This window comes from Zea mays, chromosome 8 (assembly GCF_902167145.1).
Source record: "Zea mays cultivar B73 chromosome 8, Zm-B73-REFERENCE-NAM-5.0, whole genome shotgun sequence".
Classification (NCBI taxonomy): Eukaryota; Viridiplantae; Streptophyta; class Magnoliopsida; order Poales; family Poaceae; genus Zea; species Zea mays.
The window spans coordinates 27,680,884-27,692,838 of record NC_050103.1 but is presented as its reverse complement, the minus strand read 5'-3'; the positions used below and the strand labels follow the sequence as shown (position 1 = coordinate 27,692,838).

Here is an 11,955-nt window from a genome sequence, read left to right as displayed (position 1 = left end):
AGTGTCGCTCGGGCACCCGCGGGGCGTTCCAGGGCCGCGGCGGGGCACCTGGGAATCACGGCGACCACCAATTTCGAGCGGGGCATCGCTGCGCCAGAGCAATTGCTCGCCGTCGTCCTCACGCCGTCGCGCCTCCGCCTATCCCCGCGGCCAGAAGGCTCCCGGCGACAATTCGCGGTATGGAATCCTTCCATGTACTCGCGTCCGCCCATATCGTGTGTAGCAGCGTCCTGGGCTTCGGATTTGGTCATTCGGACCGTTGGTGATTCTCGCCGGTGATGGCGCCACCGCGGGCGGAGCGCCGCCGTGCCTGTTCACCAGAGAGGAAACGAAGGGAGAGCGAGGGCGTTCTGGACCGTCGATCGTGGGGTGGACGATTGGGATGGCTCTGCGTGTACCCCTTTCACATAGGTTAACAGGGACCGTAGGATCGGAAGGGTTCGGGTGCGATTGAATCTAGGTTAATTAAATCTGAGCCGTTGGCGCGCGATCCAGCGATATCTGGGAGCGCCAGTCCTGAGCCAGGGAAGATATAATCTAGGCCATCCGCGCCTGATCGAGCGGCCGAGATCTAGCGATACCTCTTCGCTGGTTCATTTTTCATATGAGCCCCTGAACTACTTAGGAACTAACCCGCCATCCACAGGGCCTGTTCCCTGTGTCTTGGAAATTTTACCCTAGCGCCCCTGACCTTTATGTTAAATGAGGCCCAGTCCAGTACTGGTTTAAATCGATTAAATGAATTAGGAATTGGATTTATAATATGAAAATAAACCTTAGAACTTGTAAAATTCATAGAAATTCTATTTTTGGTCCAAATTGAGCCATTCCACTTTCTAAATTTTTGTAATTTAATTCTCTATCACTCAGAACCTCTGTTTTGTCTTGAACACAGTAAGAAATTTAATTCCCCACTTAATCTATTTTTAACACATGAGACCTTTGAAAATCCATAACTTAAAATCTATAACTCCAAAAATTATGATTCCTGTTCCTAGAATTTTATTTTAATATGTAGAATATCTCTGTGTATTTTGTTTATATGTTTGGTGTAATGTTAATTTCTCTATATGCACTGTGCTTGTTTGTATTGTGGTGAGTAGAAGAGCCCGTGACCGAGGATCCTAGTGAGCAGCAGGTTGAAGTAGCTGAGCAGGAGCTCATTGAAGGCAAGTTGTGCCCTTGACCACTTTTTACCCAATAATGTTCTTTAATATCATTTATCCATGCATAGGTTAATTTTGATGGGACCCGATAGGTCACCCTAGATTGTTTATCTCATTACCTTGGTTACCCCTGAATCACTTGGGTAGTTCGCTATTGCTTTACATGGTTTTGGGATAATCATTTATCATATCTATGTTCTTTTGTTATTCTATTTATGTTCATGTTAAGATCATTAATGTTAATTGGAACATAGAGCTTAACTTGAGAAACACGTGCCACCACAAGGGTTTAATGGGACGCCCTTGGCTGACTAATTAGGAAAGCTAGTAGAAGATTACCTTACCCGAAAGGGGCAAGGGCAGTAGGGGAGTGGTCAGTGTAGGGAGGTCCTTGGTTGATTTTGCTGCGATGGCGGTCAGACAAGAACCCTGCATTGGAGCTTCCTATAAACTGTAGCGAGTTTTCGGAAGCTAGTGGAACTTTGTAAAGGCCTCGTAGTGTTGCCCTGCCGTGCTTCCTAGGTAGAGGTGTATGGGATTCGCGACCCCTTGGCAGATGGGTAGCATGACTTGTGGGTAAAGGGTACAACCTCTGCAGAGTGTAAAACTGGTATACTAGCCGAGCTCACGGTCATGAGCAGCTCAGGACTCTCTGATGATTAAATTATGAAACTTAAATTCAATTTTGTCATTTGCATATGCATAGGTTTATTATTAATTTGTTCTATTACTTTATTTAAGGTTTGGTATTTACTTACACTTAGTAATTGCTAATAAAATTTTGACCAACTACTTAAAAGCAATGCTCAGCTTTAACCATTCTCTTTGATAAGCCTTACACTCCATGAGCTCCCACCTTTGGTGAGTTCATGTCACATTATTCCCCACAACTTGTTGAGCGATGATCATGTGTGAGCTCACCCTTGCTGTCTCACACCCCCCATAGGAGAAGAGCAGGTGGTTCAGGAGGAGCCACAGGGCGAGGAGTATGATCTGATCTAGGTGGCGTTTCTCAGTTGACATTGGCGCCAACGATCCTTAGTTCGTTTTATGTTTATTCTTTTATTTTGTAAGAAGTCTTCCGCTATGTAATAAATAATCTGATGTTTTATGACATTTATCTTTATACACTCTGTTATTATATATGTTGTCTTCAGGGCGCATGTATGAGATGCACCTGGCTTTGTTCCTTAAAGCCGGGTGTGACACTAGAGCTACCCTCATCACTAGATGTTGTATATTTGGGGGTGGCTCTAGAGTGTACCTTCTTTTTCTTGCCGTCCTTAGCCATGAAACATTTGTGACCGACATTGGGGAAGAGGAGGCCTTTGTTGATGGCGATGTTGGTGGCGTCCTCGTCGGATGAGGAGTCGGTGGAGCTCTCATCGGAGTCTCATTCCCGACATATGTGGACATCATCGCCCTTCTTCTTGTAGTACCTCTTCTTCTCCTTCTTCTTCCCCTTCTTATCGTCGTCCCTGTCCACTATCACTTGACATTGGACATTCAGCAATAAAATGACCGGGCTTACCACATTTGTAGCACACCCTTTTGGAGCGGGGTTTGTAGTCTTTCCCCCTCCTTTGCTTGAGGATTTGGCGGAAGCTCTTGATGATGAGCGCCATTTCCTCATTGTCAAGCTTGGAGGCATCGATTGGAAGCCTACTTGGTGTAAACTCCCTCTTCTCTTCTTCCGTCGCTTTGAATGCGACGGGTTGCACCTCGGTGGAGGTGGCGCCTTGCTCCAAGTTGACTATGTGTTTGGAGTCTTTGATCATTACCTCAAAGCTCACAAACTTGTCTATCGCTTCCTCGAGAGACATTAGCTTGTATCTAGGAACCCCACGTATTAATTGTACTTGGGTAGGATTACAAAAAACAAGGGATATTAGAATAACCTTGACCATTCCATGGTCATCCCATTTAGTGCTCCCGAGGTTGCGCCCTTGATGGACCATTGTCTTGAGCCGGTTGTACATGGCTTGCGGCTCTTCTCCTTTGTTGGGGACGAATCGATCAAGTTCTCCCTCGATCGTTTCGTGTTTGGTGATCTTGGTCACCTTGTCCCCTTCATGCAAGGTCTTGAGGACGTCCCAAATTTCTTTGGTGTTCTTCAACCCTTGCACCTTGTTATACTCCTCTCAACATAAGGAGGCGAGGAGTATAGATGTGGCTTGGGAGTTGAAGTGCCTAATTTGGGCAGCCTCGTCTGGATCGTAGTCTTTGTCCCCCACCTTTGGTACCTGTGCTCCATACTCAATAATATCCCAAATGCTTTCGTGGAGTGAGGTTAGATGGTGCCTCATTTTATCACTCCACATAGAATAATCTTCACCATCAAAATAAGGTGGTTTGCCTAGTGGAACGAAAAGTAATGGAGCGCGCTTTGAAATGCGAGGACAGCGTAGGGGCATCCTACTATACTTCTTGCGCTCATGGCTCATAGAAGCGATGGATGAGTCGGAGCTTGACGTGGAGGGTGACGAAGAGTCGGTCTCGTAGTAGACCACCTTCTTCATCTTCTTCTTCTTCTTATCACCCTTCTGATGGGAATTGATGTAGGAAGAGGATTCCTCCTTGTGTTTATTGCCGGACTCCCTTGAGAGAGTCCTCCCCAAGCTTGCTGGCTTGTCGTCGGTCACGATCTCCCTCTTGACGTGTTCTCCCGGCATCACTTCGAGTTATTAGACTCTAATGAAGCATCGGGCTCTGATACCAATTGAAAGTCGCCTAGAGGGGTGGTGAATAGGTGTAATCTGAAATTTACAACTTCAAACACACACTACAAGTCGGGGTTAGCGTTAGAACTAAAATCAAGTCCGAGAGAGAGGGCAAAACAAATCAAATGAGAAACAAGCGGATGAACACAGTGATTTGTTTTATCGAGGTTCGGTTCCTAAGAACCTAGTCCCCGTTGAGGAGGCCACAAAGGCCGGGTCTATTTCAACCCTTTCCCTCTCTCAAACGGCCACTTAGACCGAGTGAGCCTTTCCCTTAATCAATCGGGTCACTAAGACCCCGCAAGGACCACCACACTATTAGGTGTCTCTTGCTTTGATTACAAGTCACTTGAGAACAAGAATGAGAAAGAAGAAAGGCAATCCAAGAAGCAAGAGCTCAAAAGAACACAAAATCTCTCTCTCACAAGTCACTAAGTGTTTGAGATGAATTTGGGACTTGGAGAGGCTTTGATCTTTTGAATTGTGTCTAGGAGTGAATGCTAGAGCTCTTGTATTGAATGTGATGTTCAGGAAACTTGGATGCTTGAAGTTGTGGTGGTAGGGATATTTATAGCCCTCAACCACCAAAGTAGCCGTTGGGGAGGCTGCTGGCGATGGGCGCACCAGACAGTCCGGTGCGCTACCGGACAGGTACTGTGCACTGTCCGGTGCGCCGCCACGTCACCCAACCGCCAGGGTTTTGGAGCAGTTGACCGTTGGCGCCTTTGTCTGTTTGTGGCACCGGACAGTCTAATGGTGCACCGAACAGTCCGGTGCCCCTCTGACTCACTGCTCTGACTTCTGCCGCGCACTGTGCTGCACTGTTCCCACTGTCAGAGTCGACCGTTGCGCGCTGGAGAGCCGTTGCCCGCTGGCTCACCGGACAGTCCGGTGAATTATACCGAAGCGTGCCTGCGTTTTCCCGAGAGTGGCTAGTTGGCTCCTGTACGGCCCTGGTGCACCGGACACTGTCCGGTGCGCCAGACCACAGCACACTCAAGTCCTTTTTGCTCCTTTTGAATTTGGTCCCTAACTTGAATATTTATTGGTTTGTGTTGAACCTTATGCACCTGTAATACATAAATTCTAGAGAAAACTAGTTAGTCCATATGTTTGTGTTGGACATTCAACCACCGAAATTAATTGTAGGGAAAGGTTAACCCTATTTCCCTTTCACCTAGACTTTGTCCTGGGATTGGCAGGCCACCCAAGACGCCTCTAATCGACGAGAGCCGAAGAGAGGTGAAGATTTAGAGTGAGGGATCTAATTTACTGTCTACTCCTAGGACAAAATATAAAGAACTAGACGTATATTGATTGATTGATCGATTGTTGGGGTTCCAATCGGCCACATCCCTTCACATATATTAAGGGGAGGTCTAGATCCGTAACAATCCAATTCCCGAGTTAATCCCGTAGATTTAGCTAACAAATCCCGCAAGAAACTCGAAATCCTAACTGATTCTGTGCGCGCGTGAACCGTCCGCGCCACTACCACGGACCCGCTCAGTCAACTTTGGTGCTCAACACCTTGCCCTAAACCCTAATCGACAGAGGCCCCATAGCCTGGCGTTCGCAAGTGGCTGGAAGAGCGACACATTAATGATGGCTCAGATCGTCTCTCCTCTACAAGACGACGACATCGATATCCCAGCGACAGACCAGAGATCTCCACCGAGCCAAGACAAAAGAATGTCTCCTAACCCTCTCTATTTATGTGTTCACAACCACAGTCGGTGGCGGATGATAGGGAAGGGGGCGGATTCCAGTGAAAGAGGAGCTAGTACGACAAGTTCGAGCGTTTACTCGTAGAGCATGGCGAAGCACATGAACACCTGGAGGTGCCGAGCTCCTGGAGGGTGACAGCGGGGGCGAGCTCGACCTAAAGCGATGGCGTGGAAGCTAGGAAGGAAGGTGTGTTGAGGTGCTGGCTAGGCGTGAGAAAGAGCCATGGCACCGTTGTTTTCGTGATTTGTTGGCGTGTGACTCCCTTTCGGAAGTGAACGAGCAGATTGGCCACTCAAGTACAGAGTGTCTGGCCCATCCCAACCAAGGACGCAATGCAAGGCCTGTTTTTGTTCGGCTCACCACCAATCCACTAGTTGTGCCTGTTGTTGGCTTCGTTTGCAGATCGACGCTCCTCTTCTCGCCAGGCCATACCCAACGCAAGAGACGATTTTGGGCCGGCGCATGGAGTCTACGCGGGCGTAGGATCGATAGTGATCCGTCTTTGACTGCTCTCTGTCATCCGACTCCCTGTCCCCGTTTCTGCTCTTCCAACTCGAGCGATGACCTTGCAAACCCTAGTCGCCGCCTGTCGCTCGTCGCGGTGTGGCTAGTACTCCAATCCGCGTCCCCACCGGGGGGCCGCCCGCCTCCTGGATGGCTGACGCCAACAGCCACCGGCCAGCCCGGCACCCACCAGGGCCTGCCTTGCCGCGGGTCGCAGAGCAGGCCGGTTGGCCGCATGGGCAGCAGAGGCAGGCCACCGCTCGCCCGCCAGGGCACCAGGCCGCACGCCGCAGCCATAATTCTAGCTTCTAAGCTTGGTAATTCCCCATCCTATTCTAATTTCTAATACAGATTTAATATTGTACGATTTTTTTCTGATCTAACACAAGTTCCATACTTCCATGAATCGTTATAATTCATTATCTCAAGTCCTATATTATGTAGAGACCTTGAGATTTTGCTAATAATTCCCTTGAATCATTACTCGATTCTAGTTTTGCTTGTTGTCCCAACCTTGGAGATCTTGCTATTAAGGGTGTCCAAACTGAGATACACGTAGTTTTTTCATATGGTATGTTCATTTATGATATGTCGGTTTAGATCTGGCGCAACGGTCTATAAGCTTTGATAGTGACCCTAGGCATCGAATTTGATGAGCTCCACCACTGGTGAAGGGGGCAGGAGGAGAACAAGAGGATGGTGAAGGCGAGGCCCAAGCCAACACCGACAAGGCAGTCCCAGAAGTTGTGGCGGAACCGCCCGAATTATTACGACTTAAGTGCCTAAGTCCCGCCTTAGAGGCTAGACCACACTTAAATAGGAATAACCCGTCAGTCCCTCGGATCTAGTCCGATAAAGCCACTTATCCAGGATCGAATACCACTAGCTCACTCGAAGGTGAGGCACAGAGAAATACAATAAAACATAATACCACAAATTTAATAAGTATAACCAGTGATTACATTATCGGAGTTTCAGAAATAATAACCATAAATTTTAATGCAGCGGAAATAACTAACGGAGAAAACCGAGTAACATGGCGAAGCCTGGCCACGCTACTCCTCCTGGTCCTCTCCTGCGGAAGCAGTAACCCTCTCGACCATCTATCCCAGTGGCAGGGATAAAGGCCAAGTCACACCATCAACCAATCAAGTAGTACCTGCAAAAATGGTGCCACAAGCAAGGCTGAGTATACTAATACTCAGCTAGACTTACCCGGTGTGAGGAGTCTACTCCTCTACCTCTAGACATGCAGCTGTTTGGCTGAGGGGGTTGGTTTGCCAAAAGCACTAGCTGAGTATAAAATCAAGTTTTAGCTTTTCAAGTTTTAGTATGATCCTCTTTACTAGATGTGTACCTAGCTAGTCATACATGATATCAAACATTTTATCAATCAACATCTTTTGTCATCTCATTTCCACTTATTACTCAATGCAGTACAATGGATCAAGCAGTCTCATTAGCTGCGAGAAGCAGACGATTCGAATCGAGTTTTTATCCTTGCAAGGTAAACCTAAACACACGACATGTAGGGGCACTCCGTCCCCACACACATCAACCGTCCCCATCGATTCCCTGGCAACAGATCAGGGCTCACCGCCTTGGCGTACAATGCCTCACTGACCCCGACTGCCGTCGTGCAGTGACCGCACTTGTACCCACCATAACCGGAATGGGAGACCACGTCTCAGGTCGCGTGAGGGGATATGTCTGCGGGCAGGTTCACTCAGGTACTAGGCTTACCGATTTACCATATTTCTCGGTATGTGTTTAGTACGTTCAAACGCTTGACACAGGTATCCGCACGTTAATCCTTATTCCAATTTCATCTCGTAGACCACGCATCCCCATGGATCCGTGTCCACAGACCAACATCAGTATGATATGAAAGTGGGTACAATCAATGTCCTGACCTCGCGCGAGTGCTAGAAAAATCACTCGACTTCTACCGAGATCCCTAATTAATAAAGCAGGTACTCGACCTAGCATACTAGTATCCATCTCAAAAAGGAATCCTGAGTTCATGCAACTAGGGTTTCAGTCAACTCCTACACTTAAGTGCACAGTACAAACCTACAAACATTAAGTGTAGTAAAATAGCATATATAAACGGTTATGCATAAAACCGGGGCTTGCCTTTGATTTAACACTTAGATAGTGTTTGCTGGGCGGAGGTACTCGCTTGGCGAGCATCTACTGGTCATGTCCATCATTCTTCAGGTCGTCCACCAACTGCATCTTGTGGTTGGCACCACATCAGTTGCTCGATCATCATCTCTCGGTCCTAAATGAGATGCAAGATGCATATGTATGAATATAATGAAAGTAGCACAAAACATACAAGGACACAGTGGCGAACTAAACAATAAAATGGAAGACACCGTAACAACCACATTCGCTTTAGTTATCTACACATTATCGACGTTCAACATTAACACCATTAAAAAGATGACAACATGTTATTTATTTACGCAACACAATTACAACATCACAAGCACGCACATTTTATTTATTTGGATACGGCTTTTCATTAGTTCTCCTATTGACTGCGCAAAAGCGTCACCGCCCACACAAGTCCAACCAAGACGACGTAAGCTTGAATACGACATAGGCATCACTAACTACGGAACTCCTATATCACAATCAACTACAGCAAGCAAGCACATTAATCATGGAACGTATGTTAACCTAAGTTTAGACATTACAAGTCTATATCCATTAAGTGCTAACTAAACATTTTTAGCCAAAAGGTGAACAAAACAATCAAATGCGCAGTTGCAGATTTTTGGACAGCAATATAGCAGTTGCTTGTTTTAATCATAACTCTTCAATGGTTAGTCCAAAAATATCAAACTAGGACTTTCTGAAAAGCTTAAAAAGTGCTCTACAACATTGGTATTGTCATCACAGCACGATTAAACACTTAGCAAGGTCAAATGGTGCAAACACAGCAGCTCTGTCCAGATTTGGACAGATGCAGACTTGCAACTTCAAAAATTCACAACTGAAGATTCAGACATCTAAACAAATTGATCCTAGACTTTCTGGAAAGCTAATTAAATTGTCTACATATCATTTATAAACATCCCTAGCTGGTTTAGCATGTATCAAGGGTAAAATCTATACTACCTATTAAGGCTCTAAGGGGTAGGCTATCTCCCCTGGTTCTGCCTTCAGCCAATCTGCACCGTCCGCTCGCTTCCGTAAATCTACACCGTCCGCCCGCCCACGTCCACGTTCGTCCCCCTGCCTCCCCCTCCCCCACCCCGCGTGAGCCGCCCCGCCTCCCCCCTCCAGTCCGCCGCTCTCCCGCGGATCGTTCACCTCCACTCCATTCCGAGGATCTCATCAGCACGCTCTCCGGCGCGGCGGCGGCCCTTCCTCCGAGACCAAGAGCTCGCCGCCGGAGTCATCCCCTTCCCCAATCCCTGCGTCGCGTCTCCCATCAATGTCGCACCTTCACCGTGCCCCGCCCGCATCTGCCCGTGTCGCCAGAGCCCCCTCCCCCACCCCCCGTGGCGCTCGCCGCGACAGGCGCCCCCCGCGCAGACATCGTGAGCGCGTCGCCCAACAAAGCCCTGCTGCCCTCACCCGCCCCGAACCCTAAAACTCCTCAACCGCCAACGCCGTCGTGCTCTACTTCCGACGAGATGGCCTGCCTCGGCACCCCCGCCCCTCCTCCCCGGATCTGGTGCCCCTGCTCGTCGTGCGATCTCCACCCCCGACAGGCACCGAGCGCTGCTCCACCCAGCCCCCGCCCCAAACCTAAAACTCCTCCCAGCCGCCGCCTACCGTGCTCTCGATGGTCACCAACGCCTCACGCACGAGGGAGAAGACCGGATCCGCAGCACGATGGCGACGGGTGACAGGTTGTGTGCCATGGATCTGTACAAGATCCTCCTCCTCACGACACGGCTGGCTCACAGGGCGACGACGTCCTCAATCTATCGTGTGGCCAGGTTACTGATTTTACATATTGCTTCCTGCCATATGGTGTGGTTTGTTTGGTTAAAGGTTTAAACGTAAAACAGTGATGTTTGCTACGTAGTTGAAAGTCGTAGTGCAAGTCGCAGAGCATTTCTACCTTTTAAGATATTGTGGGGGCTAGGCGATGCTAACATTTTGGTGTTTGTAATTCTCTAGGAAGTTAGTGCTAGGCAGGTAAAAGGGGTGAAGAGGGTTTACTGGGAGAGGTGCAAAATTGAGTGGAGAGTTGATAGAGATTTTTTCCAATCTTTTGCTCGGGTGTACAAACATCACAGGCTTCTAACATTCCTATTCTTGCGAACCACTGAATTATTCAATATTGATTCTGGGTTAAGGAACATGACATTGGACGAATTGGTTTTAGCCACTCAGCTAAGATTATAGCCTACTACATCACAGGAAGAGATCACGGGTCTATTTCCTGTATTCAGGTGCCCAAAAGCTGAACAGAGCTGAGCTTGAAGTCGCTTGTGAAGATTTTAGCAACATCAACACTTTTCCTACATGTACCGTGTTCAAGGGCATATTATCAGGCGGAGTCGAGATCAGCATTGTCTCCACTGTCATATCGTCGAGCAAAGACTGGTCCAGGAGCGCAGAAACATGCTTCAAGAAAAAGGTTTATGGCTAGCAACATCTTGTTCGATTACTTCCTGTGATGTTTTAATCCATAAAATACAGATAGGGGTTACACTGTTCAGTTTGGTTACTTCGATTTTGGGACTGCTTGTGGTCTTCTGTAGTGTTTATTCTTGTTCGATTACTTCGATTCTAGGACTGTGATTTTAGTTCGATTACTTCGATTCTGGGACTACCAAAATACAGATAGGGGTTACACTGTTTACTTCGATTCTAGGACTGCCAAATGTCTCTACTGATTGAAGGAAGTGTTTATTCTTGTTTATTATTTACCAGATGTCTATGTATGCTTGATTATGCAAGTAGATTATTCAAGTAGTACATACATTTTTTAGTTGTATTTATTCTTGTTTCTATTCGGTGCTTCATTCAAGTCTGCAACTTTTCGATGTCTCTGTGTGCTTGATAGCATATTATCCTATATTCTTGCGCAAGAATCTTTTTTGGACGCACAAGTAGTTCTATAGAGTTTACTACATCCTTTGATGTTTTAATCCATGAAATACAGACCTATATCTATTTGTTTTGGACTGCGTTCCGGAGAAAGAAATGTAGTTTGGTTATGTGGTTTTGCAGACCTGTATCTATTTGTGTAATGCATTTGCATGTATATGTGCAGCTTATGTCCATAATTCTTCAAGTCTGCATATGACTGCATCATTCTTCAGCCTTCTAGACTCCTTCCACTTCTGCCCCCTCGGATACAAGGTTAGTTTGAGACCGTGAGCAAGCATACCATCCATCTTTTTCTCTTTCTTCAACCATATAGGTACAACAATAATTCATCTGCCTGCTACTAAGACATATCTGTTGTTTTCATTGTTCTGAGTTGGGTAACCATTTCTGCTCGATTAACAAGTATTCAGTACACACCAGTTTTTTAATCTTTATAAGATAAGAAGCAAAGTCAACAAACCATGGAGCATGTAGTATTTAATATGTTTTAAGTGTTCCTGGGATTAGAATCATTTCTTATGTGAGTGATCTACTTCTGCAGGACTTCCCAGACTTTGGTAACACAACCTCTTCTCTTCTTTCAACATGTTGTCATGTTGTGCTCGAGTTATGGTACAACTGGAGTTGGGTGAAAGCGACATGGAGCCTTGAAGTGGTAGGTACCAGCTTTCACATGTCCTCCGGGTCTGAAGTTTCTTGTGTTTGTCTAAACTTACGCTGTGCTTAGGAGAGTTGAGCTCATGAAGCAGGACAAG

The 11,955-nt window shown here is 46.9% G+C and overlaps 1 long non-coding RNA gene across 1 annotated transcript; it reads left to right on the top strand.

The window, feature by feature from the left end:
* The first annotated feature begins 10,653 nt into the window (after nt 1–10,653).
* LOC109941967 (uncharacterized) lies at nt 10,654–11,755 on the top strand. The gene is made up of 3 exons (XR_002264429.1): nt 10,654–10,724; nt 11,364–11,452; nt 11,742–11,755. It is a non-coding gene; the product is annotated as an uncharacterized lncRNA (long non-coding RNA).
* The last annotated feature ends 200 nt before the right edge of the window (nt 11,756–11,955 follow it).